The sequence below is a fragment of the Microtus pennsylvanicus genome, chromosome 7, assembly GCF_037038515.1.
Source record: "Microtus pennsylvanicus isolate mMicPen1 chromosome 7, mMicPen1.hap1, whole genome shotgun sequence".
NCBI classification, from domain to species: domain Eukaryota; kingdom Metazoa; phylum Chordata; class Mammalia; order Rodentia; family Cricetidae; genus Microtus; species Microtus pennsylvanicus.
In genome coordinates, this window is record NC_134585.1 from 63,539,727 (window position 1) to 63,558,345 (window position 18,619).

The following is an 18,619-nucleotide window of genomic DNA, read 5'->3' on the forward strand; positions in this document are numbered from 1 at the left end:
AACTTGCCTATGCTAATTTATTTTATGTAGTACAAAAGCAGTTTTCTAGTAAAGAACATACCATCACCTTATCTGGCCCTTCTTTCCCCAATCATTGAGAGGTGAGATCTTAAGAGATAAAGCCTAGAATGAGATCCTTAGGTAAATCAGGGGCACCCTTAGAGAAGGCTGTGGCATGTTTGTCTCCCTGTAATCTTGTTGAAGGAAAGAATTTCTCTTCCTTGGGTTCTTCCTTCATGATATGGTCTGATCAAGAGGCATCTGGTCATAGTGAATCTCTTCCTAGTACTGCACTCTGGAACCTCCGGAACTGAAAGACAATAAAACTCTTTTTTTGTGCCATGAGCCTATCTCAGGCATTCCAGTATAACAATGAAAAATAGGATAATAGGGGCTGGAGAGATGGCTCAGTGTTTAAGAGCACTGCCTGCTCTTCCAAAGGTCCTGAGTTCAATTCCCGGCAACCACATGGTGGCTCACAACCATCTGTAATGAGGTCTAGTGCCCTCTTCTGGCTTGCAGGCATACACACAGACAGAATATTGTATACATAATATAAATAAATATTTTTTTTAAAAAAAGAAAAATAGGATAATAAACTAGGTAGGATTAATAAACAGTTTGTGAGTAACTAAATTGGAATCAATCAATTGAGGAATCAATCAATTGACTTTAAAATGTGATGTTTTTATCTAACATAGAGTCCTATCATTTTCTGAAAAAGTTGTCATTCGTTCTGTTGATAATGATTTCAGTAACTTCTAGAACAGTCGAGGGGTCAAATCATGGCCCAAAAGACCTAGATTCTGTGTATTTTGTGGGTGTGATGACATGGAGACTTTTAACTTTTTATAACTTTTTTAACTTTTCTATGCCTATTGTCTCAAAATGTGAAAACATTTGATCATTTTTCTTCATAGGTTTATGATATCAATGCAAAATGAAAAAACACCAATCTTTTTTATTGTTTTTATTGAGCTAGACATTTTTCCCACTCCCCTTTGCTAAATACAGCTCCAGTAGCACCGACACTGAGAGCAACAACTAATAAATGGGTCCTCCTGAAACTGAGAAGCTTCTCTGAAGTAAAAGACACAATCAATAAGACAAAATGGCAGCCTACCGAATGGGAAAAGATCTTAACCAACTCCACATCTGACAGAGGATTGATCTCCAAAATATATAAAGAACTCCAGAAACTGGGCACCGAAATATTAATAATCCAATTTAAAAAGAAGGTATAGGACTAAACAGAGAACTTTATACACAAATCTCAAATGGCCAAAAGGCACTTAAGAAAATGCTCAATTTCATTAGCCATCATAGAAAAACAAATCAAAGCAACACTGATATACCATCTCACACCTGTCAGAATGGTCAAGATCAAAACACTGATGACAACTTATATTGAAGAGGATGTGGAGTAAGGGGAGCACTCCTCCATTGCTGGTGAGGGTGCAAACTTGTACAGCTTCTTTGAAAATTAGTATGGCAGTTTCTCAGAAAATTAGGAATCAACCTACCTCAAGATCCAACAATATCACTTTTGGGAATATACTCAAAGGATGCTCAATTATTCCACAAGGGCATTTGTTCAGCTATGTTCATAACAGCATTATTTGTAATAGCCAGAACCTGGAAATAACCTAGATCCCTCTCAACTGATGAATGAATTAGGAAAATATGGTAAATTTACACAATGGTATACTACTCATATATATATGACATCTTGAAATTTACAAGCAAATGGATGGGACTAAAAATAAAAACATACTGAGTGAGTTAACACAGACTCAGAAAGACAAATATAGTATGTACTATAAGTGGCTATTAGACATAAAGCAAAATATAATCAGCCTACAGTCCCAATCCCAGAGGACCCTAGGAGATACATACATGGATCTACTTGGAAAAGAGAAAAAGTCAAAAATCTCCTGAGTCTATAGTCCATGAGCTCATTATGACCCCACTAGCAACAGTGGAGAGGCTGTCTGAAAGGCCCTTCCCCTTTAATCAGATTAGTGACTATCCTAATTGCCATCATGGAACCTACATTCAGTCACTGATAAAAGCAGATTCAATGACACACAGCCAAATTCTGGGCTGAACTCCTGGAATTCAGTTGAAAAGAGGGAAGAGGGATTATATAAAGCGGGGGGGGGGGGGGGGGGGGGTCAAGAACATGATGGGGAAAAACACAGAGACAGCTGACCTGACCTATACAATCTTCAATTTCTTTTTCTTCTGGAAATTTCAATTCATAGTGGTATAGGAGTTTATTATGAAGGAAAATGAGAAAACATGGGATTGATGACCAACACAGGTCTCTCAGCTGCAAATGCTTCCTGGTATCTTGTCGTTCATACGATCAGAATTTCCATAGAGTATAGCAAGGAGCAAGGACAAGGATTGTGGCTTCTTTTTACTTTTGCTGTTACGACAATCTGCAGAGCAAGGGAGGAGAAATACCCACAGTAACCTAGCAACAACTCTGTCTCTAGAGGAGTGATGAGACTCCTGAGCTTGAAATGGTTAACTTGGCTCTCTGGGTTCAGAGACCTCACAATATTTTTTTTCTCAAATGTACAAAATAGGTTTTGTAATACTAGACAAAACAAAGAGATAGAACCTGAACCCTCTTCACATGCAAGAACTATAAGCAAGTAAAATGCCTTTTGATGTGGAAATTTAGTAGAAAATAGCAGAATGACCAGAGAGGAACTGTGATAATGTCTGTGTCTCTATTACTTGAGAGGGGTGTTAGGTCAGTAAGGAGGGAACTGCTTCAAGATCACACTGAAAAGGATGTTAAAGAATCCTCTTTCCTTTGCCTCAGGGGCAAGGGGGCTCAGTTCACAAGGGTATGAACCAGAAAGCCTGAGGCTAAAGGAACAGGCCTCAGCATAAAGAACACAGACATGAAAATCCAAATCAAAGTTCTTTAATAGCTACATGGAGCCTTCATGTTGCAGAAACATTTACAGGATACAAGTCTTAGCAACACAGATCACAAGAACTCTGTTTAAAATGCTTACAAATACTAGAGTAAGAACAGGCTATGTATTTTACCATTTTTTAGGGAATAAACAGATTAACATTTTAAAAGGCCCAGTTATAATAACAAATGGAGTTTTACAGTTAGAACACTATGTAGGGCAAAAGTTTGAAATTTATGGTTATTTACAAGGTAAATTTAGATGGTTATGGAGTTACTGGTTTTAGTAAATGGTATAGGATAAGACCTAAAATATGGGCTTTAATAGTTCAATATTCTGATTCTGTAACTTTCTAACTGGGAGAGTTAGTTAACCTTTTTGTGCTCCATTTGCCATCACAGAGTGTGGGTAATCACCCTCCTCACAAGGTGGCTGTCTGGAAATAGGAATTTTGGATGGGTATTTTCAGCACAGTATCCACTGCTTGGTAAGGGTCACTCACAGCACTGATATTTATAATAACAGCGACTTAGAACAGACTAGAAGGAAGACATTATGAAGGAAAGAAGAGACCCCAATTCAGGTAAACAGACCTTACCATACTAAGAGAAGAAAACATAAGAGCCTTGCCAACAGGGTTCAACGGAACATTGGACTTTCACTTGAGTCAGGAAATGCAGCTAGCTTTCTGCTCTATGCTTTGGGCCTCACTCACTTGAACATGTTTAGCTAATGTCAGAAAGTCAATGGCAAACCCAGGGAGCTCTGGAAAGCCTGTTCTGGGATTTCAGAAGGCTACAATGTTCTTTTTATAAATTTAACAAAAGAATAGAGAAGTGGTCTAACTGGATTGCCAGTGAAAGAAAAGAAAAATACATGCATACTTCAAAGGAAATTCTTTGGAACTTTAAGAGGTGTCCCTCTAGCAAAGAGGAGGAGAATATGCAGATATATCATCAAACATTTCTATTACCCTTCTACATTTCAATATGCCACACTTCAAGATCATACTCCCCATAAAAGAATAACGTAAGTCAATCATTTTCTTGAATTCTAAAACTTATTTTCAGTGATTGGATATTCTTATCTGGGCTATCATCTTCCTCATTGATAACATATTTTTCTGCTGATTCTTTCAAGCATTAACACAAGGCTTTCTATTCTGTAATACACTTGGGCTCTTGTGATTATTATATTCTATGCTAGCTCATGGCATAGATTTTTTCAGAGGTTCCAGCTGAGTTTTCACTGAAGTATAGTTGTTTTTTCATATGAAAAAAAAGATACTGAGATGGCTATGTTCTTCTGAGTTTTCTGGTTATGGGAATGCAGGTAAGAAAAAAAATACAAAGGCCAGAGAGATACTTGGGATGCTAATGGTATCAGAGGTTGACTTCTCTTTGAGTGTTTAATGTATTAAATGTTTAGACCACTTAAGTGCAGTGTGCTGTCCCTGGCCTGAAAACACACTGGACTTCGGAAGCTTTCTTCCTGCCCTCTGCAACAGAAAATCTGCATCTGGAAGCAAGGGGTCTAGATTCATCTTTAACACAGGAGATGGCTTTCCCAACATCCATTTAGAATATTGAAGAATTAGAAGAAAACTATTATTTTCCTTACAGTGCAGGGGAATGAAGTTGTTATTTTATCTTTAAAGGACAGTATTAAAATCTTTGCCTATTACTCTGAAGAAAAGTCATTCTTCATATTTTCTCTGAAATACTGTCAGGATCCAGCCTTAATATAGTTTGTACTTTTGAGGGTAGGACGGTGTGGATTAGAAACGTCAGGCAGGCAAGAAAATGACAGAAACACAGAATAGAATCGGGAGGGCAATCCAGTGAATACTGAATTCACCCATGACTATTTTTCCATATTCTTATATGCCTCAATCCAGAAAGGAGGGGGGAGGGAAGAAGGCAAAAGACTGCTTTAATGTAATACATAGAATAAACAGATTGTTTATAAATGTTTATTTTTATTTAAAGGGGGTTGATTATAAGTGATTAATGGTCACAGTCAATTTCTTTAAAATAAAAAGTAAAGGGGATATGATAAATGAATACTTTGCATTGGTGTGGATCTTGGTTTATTGATACAAATTTAAGGTCAATTTTGCTATATGTTTATTTCTATTCTTCTCTAAGGTATTAAAATGTAATGTATAATTAAAATTACTGATTAAAGATAGTCATTTATAGTAGTCAAACTTGTAGTCATGTTAGGGCTTTTAGATATATGGAGATATATTTCGGTTAGATAGGTAATCTTCAACACTTCAAAGACCTAAAGAAAATGGTATTTAAAATGTTTTAAGAACTTAGACTTTTCTCAACAACAAGGTATATCTGCTTATGTCAGCACAAATTACTTCGAGAGGTTAATGGGCATTGAAGAAACTCACTATGGAATTTGCCTTCAGTGTAACAAGGCTAGCCATTTGGGCAAGAAGCTGCTTTTGTCTGGACTGCTTGATGATATGCTGTATGAACTGGACATGTAGGACCCAGAAAAAAGTAACTGCTAAACTTTCAAAAGATTGTATGGTCATTCAGGGTTCCTGCCTCACATAGGAAACTGCCAGACATTCTGCAGGTCACAGAAGAAAGTGACTGACAAACTGCCATTACAGGCAAAGAGTTTTTCAAATTTCCTGCTTCATGAAAAATTCTGCCAGATATTATGTGCATGTAGGCTGAAGATGGATGCCCCAATGTTACAGAAGAATTTTGGGTGACTGTCCAGGCAACAAGATGTCTCTGTCAATTCCAGAGTTTTAGAAGTTGCTTATAACGAACTTCCTGATTACTTGGGTAATATTATATCCTCTGGGATCTTTGATTTATATTTATAGTTTTCCTTAGTTATGATAAAAGATAAATTAGATATGAAACTTTAGTCTCATAAATAAATAACTAATTCTTGCTTGATCATTGTTTTATATATGCAATTTTATTATGTTAAAGTTAAAACTTTCCTTTTTATTTAGACAGAAAAAAAGAGATAATGTGAAAAATTCCCTCTGTATGTAATGAATATGCTTTATTACCATTGATAAATAAATAAGCTTCTTTGGCCAATGGCAGGGCAGAATATAGCAAGGCAGAAAATCCAAGCAGAGACAGGGTAGAAAAGAAGGCAGAGTCAGGAGATGCCATGTAGATGCTAAAAGAGAAAGATGCGGGAACATTACCGGTAAATCACAATCCTTGTTGTAAAATATAAAATAATAGAAATGGGTTAATTTAAGATGTAAGAGCTAGATAGAAATATGCCTAAGTCATGGGTCAAACAGTCTTGTAATTAATATGTAATTAATATAGCTTCTGTGTGATTATTTGGTTCAGGGTGGCAGGGAACTGAACGTAGTCTCCTTTTACACATACCCTGAGGTTTTAGTATTCTGTTTGTTTAGGTAGGATGTTCAGTGACCACACCTTACCTTAGATCAAGCATCCTGTAGGCTACCACTCCCTAGTTCAATCCTCCTGTCTGCTCCTTGAAGGAGCAGGAATATGCCTGAACTCTCTGACCTTGGTCAAAGTGGAATGAATCCACCTCTGTAGGCCATCTTAATACCCCAAACACCAAGTAACCACACCCTGGGTGAAGATATCTTGTTAGTAGCCACACTTTAAATCAAGCCCTAATAACCTTGAAGGAACAAAAACAAGCCTGAGCCCTCGGATCTCCAGTCAAGGTGGACTGGATCAACTTCAGTCTGTCGGCTTCCCCCCCCCCCAAAAAAAAACCCCACAAGATTCAGTTAATTTTTTGTTCCTTTGAATTGAAAAAAAAAACTTGACACAGAGAGCTTCTAAGAGAAGCACACCTGTCACTGAGTCGTCTTCCAGGCCTTGGATTCTCAGGGTGTCAAAACATTAATAATCATGCATGTGTAATCAACAGTCTCTCATTTTGAAAACTCTGAATTTATTATGATGCAAAATAAAGGAAATGGATGTTCCTTTAAAGAGGTTCCCCAGCATCATCTGCCCAGTGATAAAGTTCCCACTTTCTGCTGCACAAGCAGAAGTTCAGCCTTCCACCTTCCCTCTCTGCTCCTCCAGTGGACCAGGGCTAGTTGAGCAATGATAGATAGACTACAGTTACTTTACTTAATCCCAGCCATGACCTTCAATCATAAGAAATTCCCCTGCAGACTTTATTTGACCCAGGAGACAGTAACTTAGTGAAGGGAGTGGACTGCAGATGGCATTTAAACAAAGAACATGGGAAATCCACAACAACTGAAACTGGATTAGTGCAGTGGATGTCCCCACAGGAAATCTGCAGTCTAATTTTAATACCCAAGGCAAAATGTTCAAACTAGACATCAGTAGGCTGAAGTGTTCTGCCTGATAGTAAAATGTGTATTAGGTTTCCATGCATTTGTCCAATCTCATGGGATAGCCACAACCTGTCCTATTCAGCTTCATTGCATGAGACTAGGAGTCCTCATCTAAAACTGTAGGCAATGCACTCAGCCCATGCTGCTTCTCAAGTAAGGCTGTTCATGAAGAAGGTTGTGATGATGGTAAAAGATGCTCTGCTTTCTAAAAGGAGACCTGGAAGGGTCTCATTCCTTCAAACATCTCAGGGAAAAACTAGACTGATGACTCATAGTAAAGAGGTTCCTGTCTCCCAAATAGTACAAAGAACACGAGCAGACCCATCAACACTTCAATATCTTGTCAGCTAAAGTTGTCATGAGCTAATCCCCACATTCTTCTGGCTGTGGATAGATAGGAAGGATCCAATACATATATAATTTGGAACAGCAACTCTGATTGGGCATGGTAGGAGGAGAGAACTAAAGATACAGAAATCATGGTAAAAAATCACCTCGATTAGAGGCTACCCACGGGCCCACTGGCTCTTGGTTTCATTTTCATTCTGAGCCTGCCCTCCCATGCTTCTCCCCTGTTTATAACTTGTAAATGACCCCTGCTTATTGAAGCTCCATATACCAGACATAAGCTGTGGTAGAATCTATCCTAACAGATAGTAGCATTTCCTTATTCTTGATTCACAAATGGAGAAAAAGAAGCTGAAGAGATATTTAACCACTCCTTATCTTCAAAACTAACATGTAGAGTTTGATTCAACCAATGTGCTCAGTTCCCAAGGACTTAACCATAGTGCTCCATGCCTGGGTTTTCTCTGTGCCCTGACCATGCTCTGCTCTGAGAACTTTCAGGTTGGGTTGTCAAACGACCATTATAGAGAGAATTTTGTCCTGAGGACTGTCACTAAGTGAATTTTCTGGACTAGTGGTCATGAAGACAATGGTACCAATTGCAAAAAGACAATTCTTGTGGATTTCTGCAGGTATTGGGATAAAAATATAATTTAGATAAATAAACATCATTGGCTCTGTCATTGAACTCAGTTATTCCTTGTCGTGTTACTGGAAGCATGAAGTTGTCATCCCTCTTTACTGTTTGTCTGTGAATTAGATTTTTGCCTGAGATTGCAAAAGGTCTATGTACATATTTATTGTATCATAATAGATCTCAAAGTACTGATGTTAATGAATTTGCAGATTGCTAACCTCATAAATCCTAGGCCAAAATATAATGCTATATTTTCCTATTATATTGTTGCTATTTAATTGTAAATTCATGCTATTTTTTCTGGTTCTACACTTTAAAATCAAAAAGCCCAAGGAAAATAGCAGGAGGAAATAGTTGAAGAACTTAGCTAAGTAAAGAAGGTTTTTGTAAAGTTGTTTCCCAGTAGTGAATGTCTAGCCCAGGGTCCCTTCCCCTAGAGGTAGCCCAGGGTCCCTCCAAAACCTAGAGGTAGTTAAGTAACAAGCCCAAAAAGCAGAACCTCAAGCCTTTTGGACTTAAACCATCTCTATTTATAATATTTTATTAGAAGTATTGTCTTTGTGATGGAGAAGTTTAAAGAACCTTGCCACAGAATTATGTACTGAAGAAGTACAGTTGAGAGTGACAGTTGTGGGAGGGAAGCAGAGAGACTGCATAATATAGCTGCAGTGTGAACCTCGGGAGCTTGCAAAAAGTTATATGCCAGAGTTGTGGAGTTGGAGATCAGAGAAAGAGTAAAGTTTACGGTATTAACTACACTCTTTAATAGTTGCGTGCAGGCTACATGTGTGATCCAAGCTACTCAGGAGACCAGAGCAAGAAGATGATCTGAATTTAATGATAGCTTGAACTCTTAAGTTTGACTAGGCAATATAGCAACACTTTCTGTAAAACAAAAGCTAAAAAGCAAAGAAAACAGTAACAACAACAGCAAAAAAAGTCTACGACTATAACACTCACAGTTAAGGACATGCTTTCTAGAAATATTGGAAGAAAATTGTCCTAGAATCAAATTATGTGGATTTGAGTACACTGTCATTAACTATGTTTTATGAATTATATATCTGTATCCTTATCTCCTATTTGATAAGCTACTAATGATAAATGTTATTACATTAACCTGAAGAGTGAAATAACTCCACTCGGTGTTGAGCTTGGCACAAGCAAATTGCCTAACAGTACAATAGCAGAGATTCCCCAATCCTGGATGACATCCACATCTACTGATAAAAGTCCAACTGAGGACAGAGACACAAATCTACACAAATACTTACCCAAGACTCCATTGAACTGAGTATCATCACATGAGGTAATTCTGATCAATTTATTGTGGGTAGAATTGTCCAAAAAAGCTATTTCTTTCCTCCTAAAAGAGATCACATCTGCCCAGTACCAGCATTTTCTCATCTATTTTCCCTTCAGTGTGTGTTTCATATTAGGACTAAACACCAAAGCAATAAGCAAAAGCAAATTTTGAAGAAGAATAAAAAGTAGAGAAGACTGGGGGGTATAGCTCAACTGTACAGTCCTGGATTATAAGAAGAGAAGCCCTGTGGTTCTATGACAGGGAAAAAAAAAGCCAAACATAGTAGTCAGATGAATCTTCTAAACCAACACCACTAGTGGGCTCCTAACTCCAGAACTCTTTTATGCAAGAAAAGTATGTCTTGTTTTTTATTATTTTAATATTAACTCTGCTAAGAGGTCTATCAGTTAAAATGTCCCTAATAGAATTATATCATTCTTGTCCCTTATACCAATCTAGGCACTCTTTTTTTAGACTTTACAAGTATCTGATGGTAAGACATATAATTAATTCTAATTTTCTAATGGAGACTTAAAAGAAGTTGAGGTTTGATCATAAAAATAATATTTTAATAAACCAACAATATCATGCATCATATAATAATAATATAGTGTCAGCTTGCTGCTCTTGAATTATATTTGTTTATTCCTTATTATAACAAACTCTAAGATGTACTGTTATTACCTTTTTTACAGACAACAAAACTGAGCCAGAGAAAGGTTAAACAATTTATCTAGAGTTTGAGAGTTGAGACCACAAAGCTCATACCTATACGGCCTTAGCAAATCCTACATGGATTCCTGCATTCCTGACAGGATCTCTCTTCCTTCAGGGTCTCACTCATGATTCTATGGCATAAACATTTTCTTCTAACTTATTCTGGGCTAAATTTCACTTATGAATTTTATACCACAACTTAAACACAGCTTCTTCTTGGCAACTTTTCTTGCTTGGACCCCACAGGCCATGAGAGAGATTTGCTTTATCACAGGGCCAGCTCAATTTCTCACATTTTGTTTACCATCAAGCTAAAACACCTGATATTATTTTGATCATGGGAAGTCCTTTGTACACTACCTATTCCAAGTTCATAGCTTTTACTTCACATTTAGTCAAAAGATATCAGATTTGAATGTCTTTTGTTTTAGTTTAGATACTTCATGATACCTGCGGTAAAGGTAGCAAAGCAAGTTTTGCGGAGAGAGTAATGGTGAGCTTCATTCTGGGAATTCAATTTGGGTCAGTTATTCCCTTCTGGCAGAGTTCTGCTGGCTCTTTCAGTATCAGTTATAACACTAGAGGGCCACTTAGCCCAGAAGGCTTCCCAGTCCATGGCAGAGAGGTGAGGAGGAGGGGAAGGAGAAAAGCAGGGGGTAGGAAAGGAAAATCTCTGAAAGGGTAGCAGTGCCTCTGGAATGCAAAGCCTAGACATGTGGTGGGAGTGGAAGAAATGTGGAATTACAAAAAGAATCCCTCCCACGGATGTCTAAAAGTGATGCTCCTAGCAGCTTTGGGTATCACAGTTGTGCAGGCAGAAAAGCATTTGATTAGCTCCCTGGCATTATCTCTGGGGTGTGGGTGTCTTGGAAATCTGCATGCACAGTATTCATCCCAGATAATCGACTGGGCATTGTTTGCTGCATACTACACTGCAAAGCCAAAGTCAGCTTGAAATCAACTTCCCTCTTGAGGTTAAGAACACAGTGCTAAGGGTATTTTATGCTTCACATTTAAGAATAAATTCATGAGATTTAAATTTTGTTTAAGAATAAAATTTCTGAATGTACCAGAGCAAAGAGCACCCCCCATTTTTCATTCTCTGTACAGCACTTCTTAGAGATTTGCAATTAAATTTCTCCAACTGCATTCTCCTCCTATATGGAGTTAGATAGTTCACTAGACTTGTTTCATTTAGGTTCCTCACAGGTTATAATATGCTGTGAGGCCTGCAAGCCTCATAGTAGAGTCCCCATAAAGAACCACTCCCTGAGTGATTTCCATTGTCAAATAAAAGAGCATTGACTCCAGATCTGTGGAGACAGTCAGGCCACAGGATATCTGTTCTTAGATGCTGCTTGCCGTCCCTGTCAGCTCTGTAACAGCTGACTTACCAATGCTTCAAGATATCTGTCTAATTCATCAGTAATGACAATCAGCACTTTTCAGTCACAAGAATATCCTACAGATTTGTTTATTGGTCGCATTTCAATTAACTGGCAATGGCTGCCAGAATTGAGATACTTATTATCTGGTGTTTTACAGGAACAAGTAGCTCAGGTTTTACAAATTATGTAGTTCTCTATTGCAGCTGCTCTATTCTGCGTTAGTCCCAGCTCAGCCAAGATAATGCATAAACAAATGGCTATGACTCGTCCACTCTGTCAACTTTCTGTACAAAAATGAATTGCTGGATTTGACAGTGCTTGTTGATTATTAAAATGAGCAATGTCTTCAAGAAGAAGTGGGGATTAGACCCAATTTATAGATATCAATACAATGCTTCCAAATCATGTCATGTTCACAGGTCTGTCCAACCAATGTGAGAAGGAGCAGCAATAGGTATTTTCAGGATAGCAGTGCTCTCTGATTAAGTTTATACTTTGGAAATAGGGATTGGAGTCAGAATCTAATTTTGTATCTTCTGAACTGTATGAAGCCAGGTAGAACATTGCCTTCCTAGGTCCTCATCCACATTATCTGCTAAAGGAAGACAATATAATTTATCTCATCTGTGAAGAATCCTTCAATAGATACTGGAATAAATGCTATCACCATCATCACCTCTATCGGCTTTTCTCTCTGTAAGCTTGGCCTGACATCATATACTAATGAATATTAATAAGACTGCATACATAAAACACCGTGTGATGTAGAGTGTATAAGTGCTTAATGAGCAGCTATGATTCACATTGTATTTCATAAATAAAGCAGTTCAAAATAATCACATGACTATCCAAAGTTTTATGTGATACGCAGCAGAAATAGGGTAAAAGCACATGCTTTGAGCTCTAAAACTTATTCTATACTCACTAAAAATAGAAAACTATGGTAGAAACTCCTCAAAAAGATGCAAAGGGAAACTCAAGTAGAATATATTTCATTAGAAGGAGTAGTATATATTCTAAATTTCCATTAATTTCATTAGTTAATTTAATTTGTATTTATTTTTGACATATTACTTCATAAAATGCCACGACTTAAGAGATAATTTCTTTATAAATGGGTCATCAAATGGCTTGACCCTGAGGATACACTGTTAGAAGAGCCACAATAATGGCGCACTTCTTTGAGCATTTTGGAGTTGGAACAGGAAGATGAGAAATTCAAAGTCATCGTCACTTACATAAGTTTTAACCCAGCCATGGCTACAAAAGACTTGGTTGCAAAGTTTCCTCATGACAGAAAAAGAACTGTTAGGAGCCGAGACATTATACAACATTTCTTCTGACTAACCTCTTCCCTTCAGAACTGGATCCCCTTGCTGCAAGAGCTGGTGCTTTAATCGGTGTGGATTATCTTGGTACCTGTTGAGTGGAGAAATGATGAGCACATAAACCCAAGCAGAATACATGCTAGAGACTTATTGGGATTACTCTATATTTCCAAAAAATGATTGTCAACATGAACAAACCTGCACTATATTTATTATTGAAGCACTTTAGAAAAAAACATAAATAGCAAACAAATGAAAGAAAAAATTTAGTTGTTCCCACTGTAGGCCAATTCACTATTTAGTGAATTTATTATTTGATAAATAGCTACACAGTTTAATATTTTGTTTTTTCCAAAGAGTAATATATTATAAATAAGATAAGAAGGTTATATAAGAAACGCTAACTTTTCTGTTTGGTTGGTTTTGTTCATTTGTGTTGTTTTTGTTTTTTGAGGTAAAGGGTTTTTCTATGTTATCCAGGATGGTCTCAAACTTCAAGACACTGCTGTGGGATAATGCTCTTGTACACCGTAAAGATTTGTCACTCATATTGGTTTAATAAAACACTGATTGGCCAGGTAGGAAATATAGGCAGGGTGCCTAGACTAGGAAAATTCTGAAAAGAAGAAAGGTAGAGGTGCAGTCACCAGTTAGACACAGAAGAAGAAAGATTAGAATGCTTCATTGAGTAAGGTATCAAGCCACATGACCGTACACAGATAGGAATTATGGGGTAACTTAAGTTGTAAGTGCTAGTTAATAATAATCCTGAGCTAATAGGCCAAACAGTTTATAATTAATATAAGCCTTTGTGTGTTTCTTTGGGTCTGAATGACTGTGTGACCAGTGGGACAGAAACTTCTGTCTACAGGACACAGTGATCCTCCTGACTCAGCTTCCTAAGTGTCTAGAGTAAAGAGAGCCCCGAAACTAATCCTGCTTTGAGAAATGGGTTAATGGTAGTTGGGTAGCACAGGTGGTGGAGAACAGCCATTTTCTATGGCAGATTCTTTTTTTTAATAGAATATGGCCATATCTAAAGTAATATAACAAAACCTACATAAAGTGTGTCACAAATTCTTAATGTCATACTAAGTAACTAAGAAGATAGACACCTTAATAACCTAGTCTAGATTCTAGAAGAATCAGCATAAAGTGGCCCAGTCATTTTAGCACAGGTTGGATAAGTTTAATAATCAAACTATATGAGTGAGGCTTTAGAACTCATAGGAAATTAAGGTCATCATATATAGAGTGTGGATAATCATGGACTTAGAGTCTTAGAGAATCATGGACAGTGAACACAAGTTGTGAAAACAAAATGAGAAATATACTTTAGTAGAAATCACAGCCTGAGCAAAGAAGGGTTCACTGGAAAGGGGGCAGGATTCTCTAAGGAGCTGATAGGAAGCCTTTGAGACAGTTGCTTGGTAACCATCTCTTCCAGTTGACTGCTGTGTCTGAGTCACTCAGTCTTTTTGGCTGCCCAATCCATTTCCCACCCCCATAAGGTTGAGTATTTTGAGTGGAATTTAATTCTAAAACAGCAGATATCTGTGGTGGCCATAATATTATCCTCCTGGTCATCCTTTCTTATGTCTTGTGTCCTGGGGTAAATAAACTCTTGCTTTCTATGCACACACTGAATCCCTGACCCTCACACACTAAGTGGAAGGCTTTAGAATGAATTTCACCTTTGAAAAAAATTTGTTATCAATCCATTCTAGAAATAAAGATTGATACTAAGGAAGAAAAGACTTTGAAAAGGTGGGAAGTGCCTTTCTCATAGGGGAGTGAAGTGGGATAAAGAAATGGAGGTATGAAGAGTAGGAGTAGTGAGAAGAGAAAGTAAAAGAGAGAAGGAGGGGAAGGAGAAGGAAGAAGGAAGGAAAGAATAAAACTAAAAAGGAAGAGATGGGAGGGGGAAGAAAAATGAAGAAGAAAAAGGAAAAGACAGGAGAAGAGAAGAAAAGGAGACCTTTTAAAAATGGCATTTTCAGCATTGACAGCAGTGGGGAGCATTTATTATATCCCATGTGTTTTCTTTATGATGTGTCTTCTTCTTGCATGGACAAACTGCTGGCACATCAAACGCTGCTCTGGAGACCAGCAGATATGAGAGAGCATACAGTAGGTGTTGTGCTTCACTGCAGTCACCGTGTCTGTGTTATTTGGGCTAAAACCAGTTTCCCACATGCTTTCAGAGAAGGGTGGAGACTCTGCTAGTGAGTCACAGGGTGATAACCAGAACTGGGTAAAGCAAAATGGTCAGCAGAATATCTGGTGTGCTTCGTACAATCCTGAAAACCTAGGGAATTGTGGGAGGGGTTTGCTCCCATCTGCCACCATAGCTTTCTATTCCACATCACTTCTCTCTCTCTCCACCCCCACAAGCACATGCACAGCAGAGGCTATTTCCAGCTTGCTTGCAAAGACAGAAATCACACCCAGGCACAAAAGAGGTAGGAGAAGAAACAGTTGAGAGAGTGGACTACAGGTCAGATAAGAGATTTTAGGCCACATTTTATTCTTCCCGTTTTATGCTACAGTGATGGGTCCTAAAATAGAAAAAAGAAAGGAAGTAAGGAAAAGAGGAACATGTGTGTAGGAGTGGGGCTATTGGGAAAAGAAGAGAAATTGGAAGAAGGAGAAGGAGTGAGAGGGAAGTAGAGAGTGAATGTTATCACAGAGCTTTGTAGACAAGTATGATATTATATGTTTTTTTTTACAAAAAATAAATGTTATACAAAAAGTATAAATTCCTAAGATGTTTCTCTCCATTAAAATACATGTAGAGGGAATTTGTCAACTTTATTTCACTAAAACACATTTTGAGAAAACAAATATCTTCAGAATTTTTGCCATTAGCTGAATTATAATGGTTTCTAAAAGAGAGGCAGGCAGAGTGCCCTCATCAAGAAGAATTCCTTCTCTGAAATGCAATTGAATACTTGCTGTGTGTTTTCTGGAGACTAGCATCAGCCAACTAAGGCCTGGAGATTTAGTCATGTGCTATTTTTTTGATTCATATGTTGGGGAGGAAATGAGTCATGCTGATTAAGAACTGAAGCCACCTACTCATGCAAATTATGTGTGTAGCGAGGGGAGAGATGGAGCTGCCTGCTATAGGATGGCCAATATTCTCTTTTCAAAGGCAACGTGGGCCTTGCATGCTGCCGCTCTTAATGTCAACTCTGTAGAAAAATGGTGTGTGTGTGTGTGTGTGTGTGTGCGTGTGTGTGTTCACCTCAGCTGGAATTTAGGCTCATTGCAAATATCAGACATGATTATATCATCTTTATTGAATTGTTTAAGAGACTTCATGTCAGACACTCTATATCTATCTATCTATATATACTCTATATCTATAACTATAAAACCAATGGATATCGTTTGCTTTGTGCTCAGAAGTATACCTTTTCAATATCTCATCAATAGATATTTATAGTATCTTTAAAAATAATCTCAAGAAGGTTAAATGGATAAACTTTGTCTCAGGTGTATTGATCTCTAAAATATGTAGCCTTCTCAATTTGGTTTTGATATTGCAATGTGAAACCCACCATCATTTAAAAATATTCCTGTGGAATGCAGGCAAGGGAGTGGGATAATTTATTCTTGTTTCACAAATGTGTCATGTAAAGTGTTTCAATCTCTGCACTACTCAATTTAGTACATGGTTTTATATTTTTACAAATTGTTCTGGTTTTATGAAGACCAATTCTTGAGGGAAAGTTGGTATGTTTTTACGTTATCTTTCCTTGTATCCTCCCCTGTCCAAACATTTAAAAGGTGAGAAATCTAACAATAGCAAAGATCGGGGATGGGAGGTCTGAGTCCAAAAGAATCATAATTTCCATGAGAATTAGTTGTTTTTTAGTTATATACATAGTTATTATTTCTTAGTCTTTTTCTAGCATCCAGCTGGCTTTCTAACATAACCTGTCACTTGCTTGCTATATGGAATTTGGAGGGGTCAATTACATCATGACTCTAAATGAATTTTTAGTCCTTTTGTCAGCGATTCTGGCCCTTGGCTTCAGTAACTGATTTAATAATATCACATGATAAAGAAACAATAAAGACATAGTTCCTGAGCTTGAAGAGACATTTAATGTCCCAGAAGGAAGGCTCTTCATACAAAATTTATTAAGGAAAAACCTAGAAATAGAAATCACTTTGTCATCAACAGAAAAGGTAACCAGGGGCTGGGGAGATGTCTCAGTGAGTATAACCCTTGTCATGCTTGTGCAGGGACCTGTGCGCGAATCTCCAGAACCCATGAGAGTGAGATGAGAGTGCACATCAAACTTCCATAGCTTCCACAGTAAGACAAGAGGCAGAGATTGAAGAATGCTTAGGAGCTGACACGCTAATTATCTTGGTCCATGCATTACCAAACAACAGACACACTACTGCAAATAAGATGGAAGGTAAAGAAAAGGCAGAACTCAGGTTTTCTGCTGACTTCCACACGCTTGCTATGGCATATGTGCAAATGCACACGATATATTCATAGACACAGCTCTCTCTCTCTCTCTCTCTCTCTCTCTCTCTCTCTCTCTCTCTCTCTCTCACACACACACACACACACACACACACACACACACACACACAGTGGTGGAGGTGCTATTATTTTCTCCATCCAGGTATGTTGCCAATGAAATGAGAAGGATGCTCCTAGGGTTCTGAGAGTAAATATTCTCAACTCCTGGACTGTGTGCTGAGTACAACAAATCAACAGTAGGAAAAGAGCCAGGCTTGGCTCCTACTTCAGAATGACTTTTTCACATTTTCTTTGTAGACCTTTATTCAAATCTCACATTTATTAAGTGCTGTGTATTTATGTTCTATTTCTCCTTAAGATGCTGACATTACTTATTTCAACATCCTTTTGAGATAGACTTCCCTTTTCAAAGACATATAAGCATTTAGAAATTTTAATTTCCACCAGTACAAGTTTGTGTTGGTTAGGAACCTGAGTATCTTGATTCTTAATCTAAAGCAGAGTCCTGGCAATCACACACATATGTCAATTTTCTTCTTATGAGAAATGATCTTCAAACTAATGGTTTCTAAAAGTTTTCCAATCTAAAATGGTCATGACTGAGAAAGGTTTCCAATTTGACAATTTTAAAATAAAAGTCATTCAATGTAACTGTTTTAGAATCTTTTCACTACCCATTGAGTGGTAATGGGTATTGTTGGGGTAGGAAGTAGGCAGAAAGAAATATCAGTATTGTGAATTGATGTGACAGCAGACAGACAAGAAAGCCTCACTCATTACAACTATATATATATATATATATATATATATATATATATATATATAGTATATATATATACTTTCTGGGTGTGTATAGTGTATGTGTGTGCTTGTGTTCTGTTAGTTGGTATAATCGTATGTGTATATGAATGGGTGTGAAAGGCAAAGATTGATGTTAGTTGTTTTTCCTTGGCTCCTTTATTTTTTGAGATAAGGTTTCTCAGTGAACTTGAAACTCATGAATTCAATTAGATTGTCAAGCCAGTGATATTAACTGTGATTCTACCATCTTCATCCTCCTCCTGACTGGCACTGGGGTACAGGAGAATATCATCACATTAA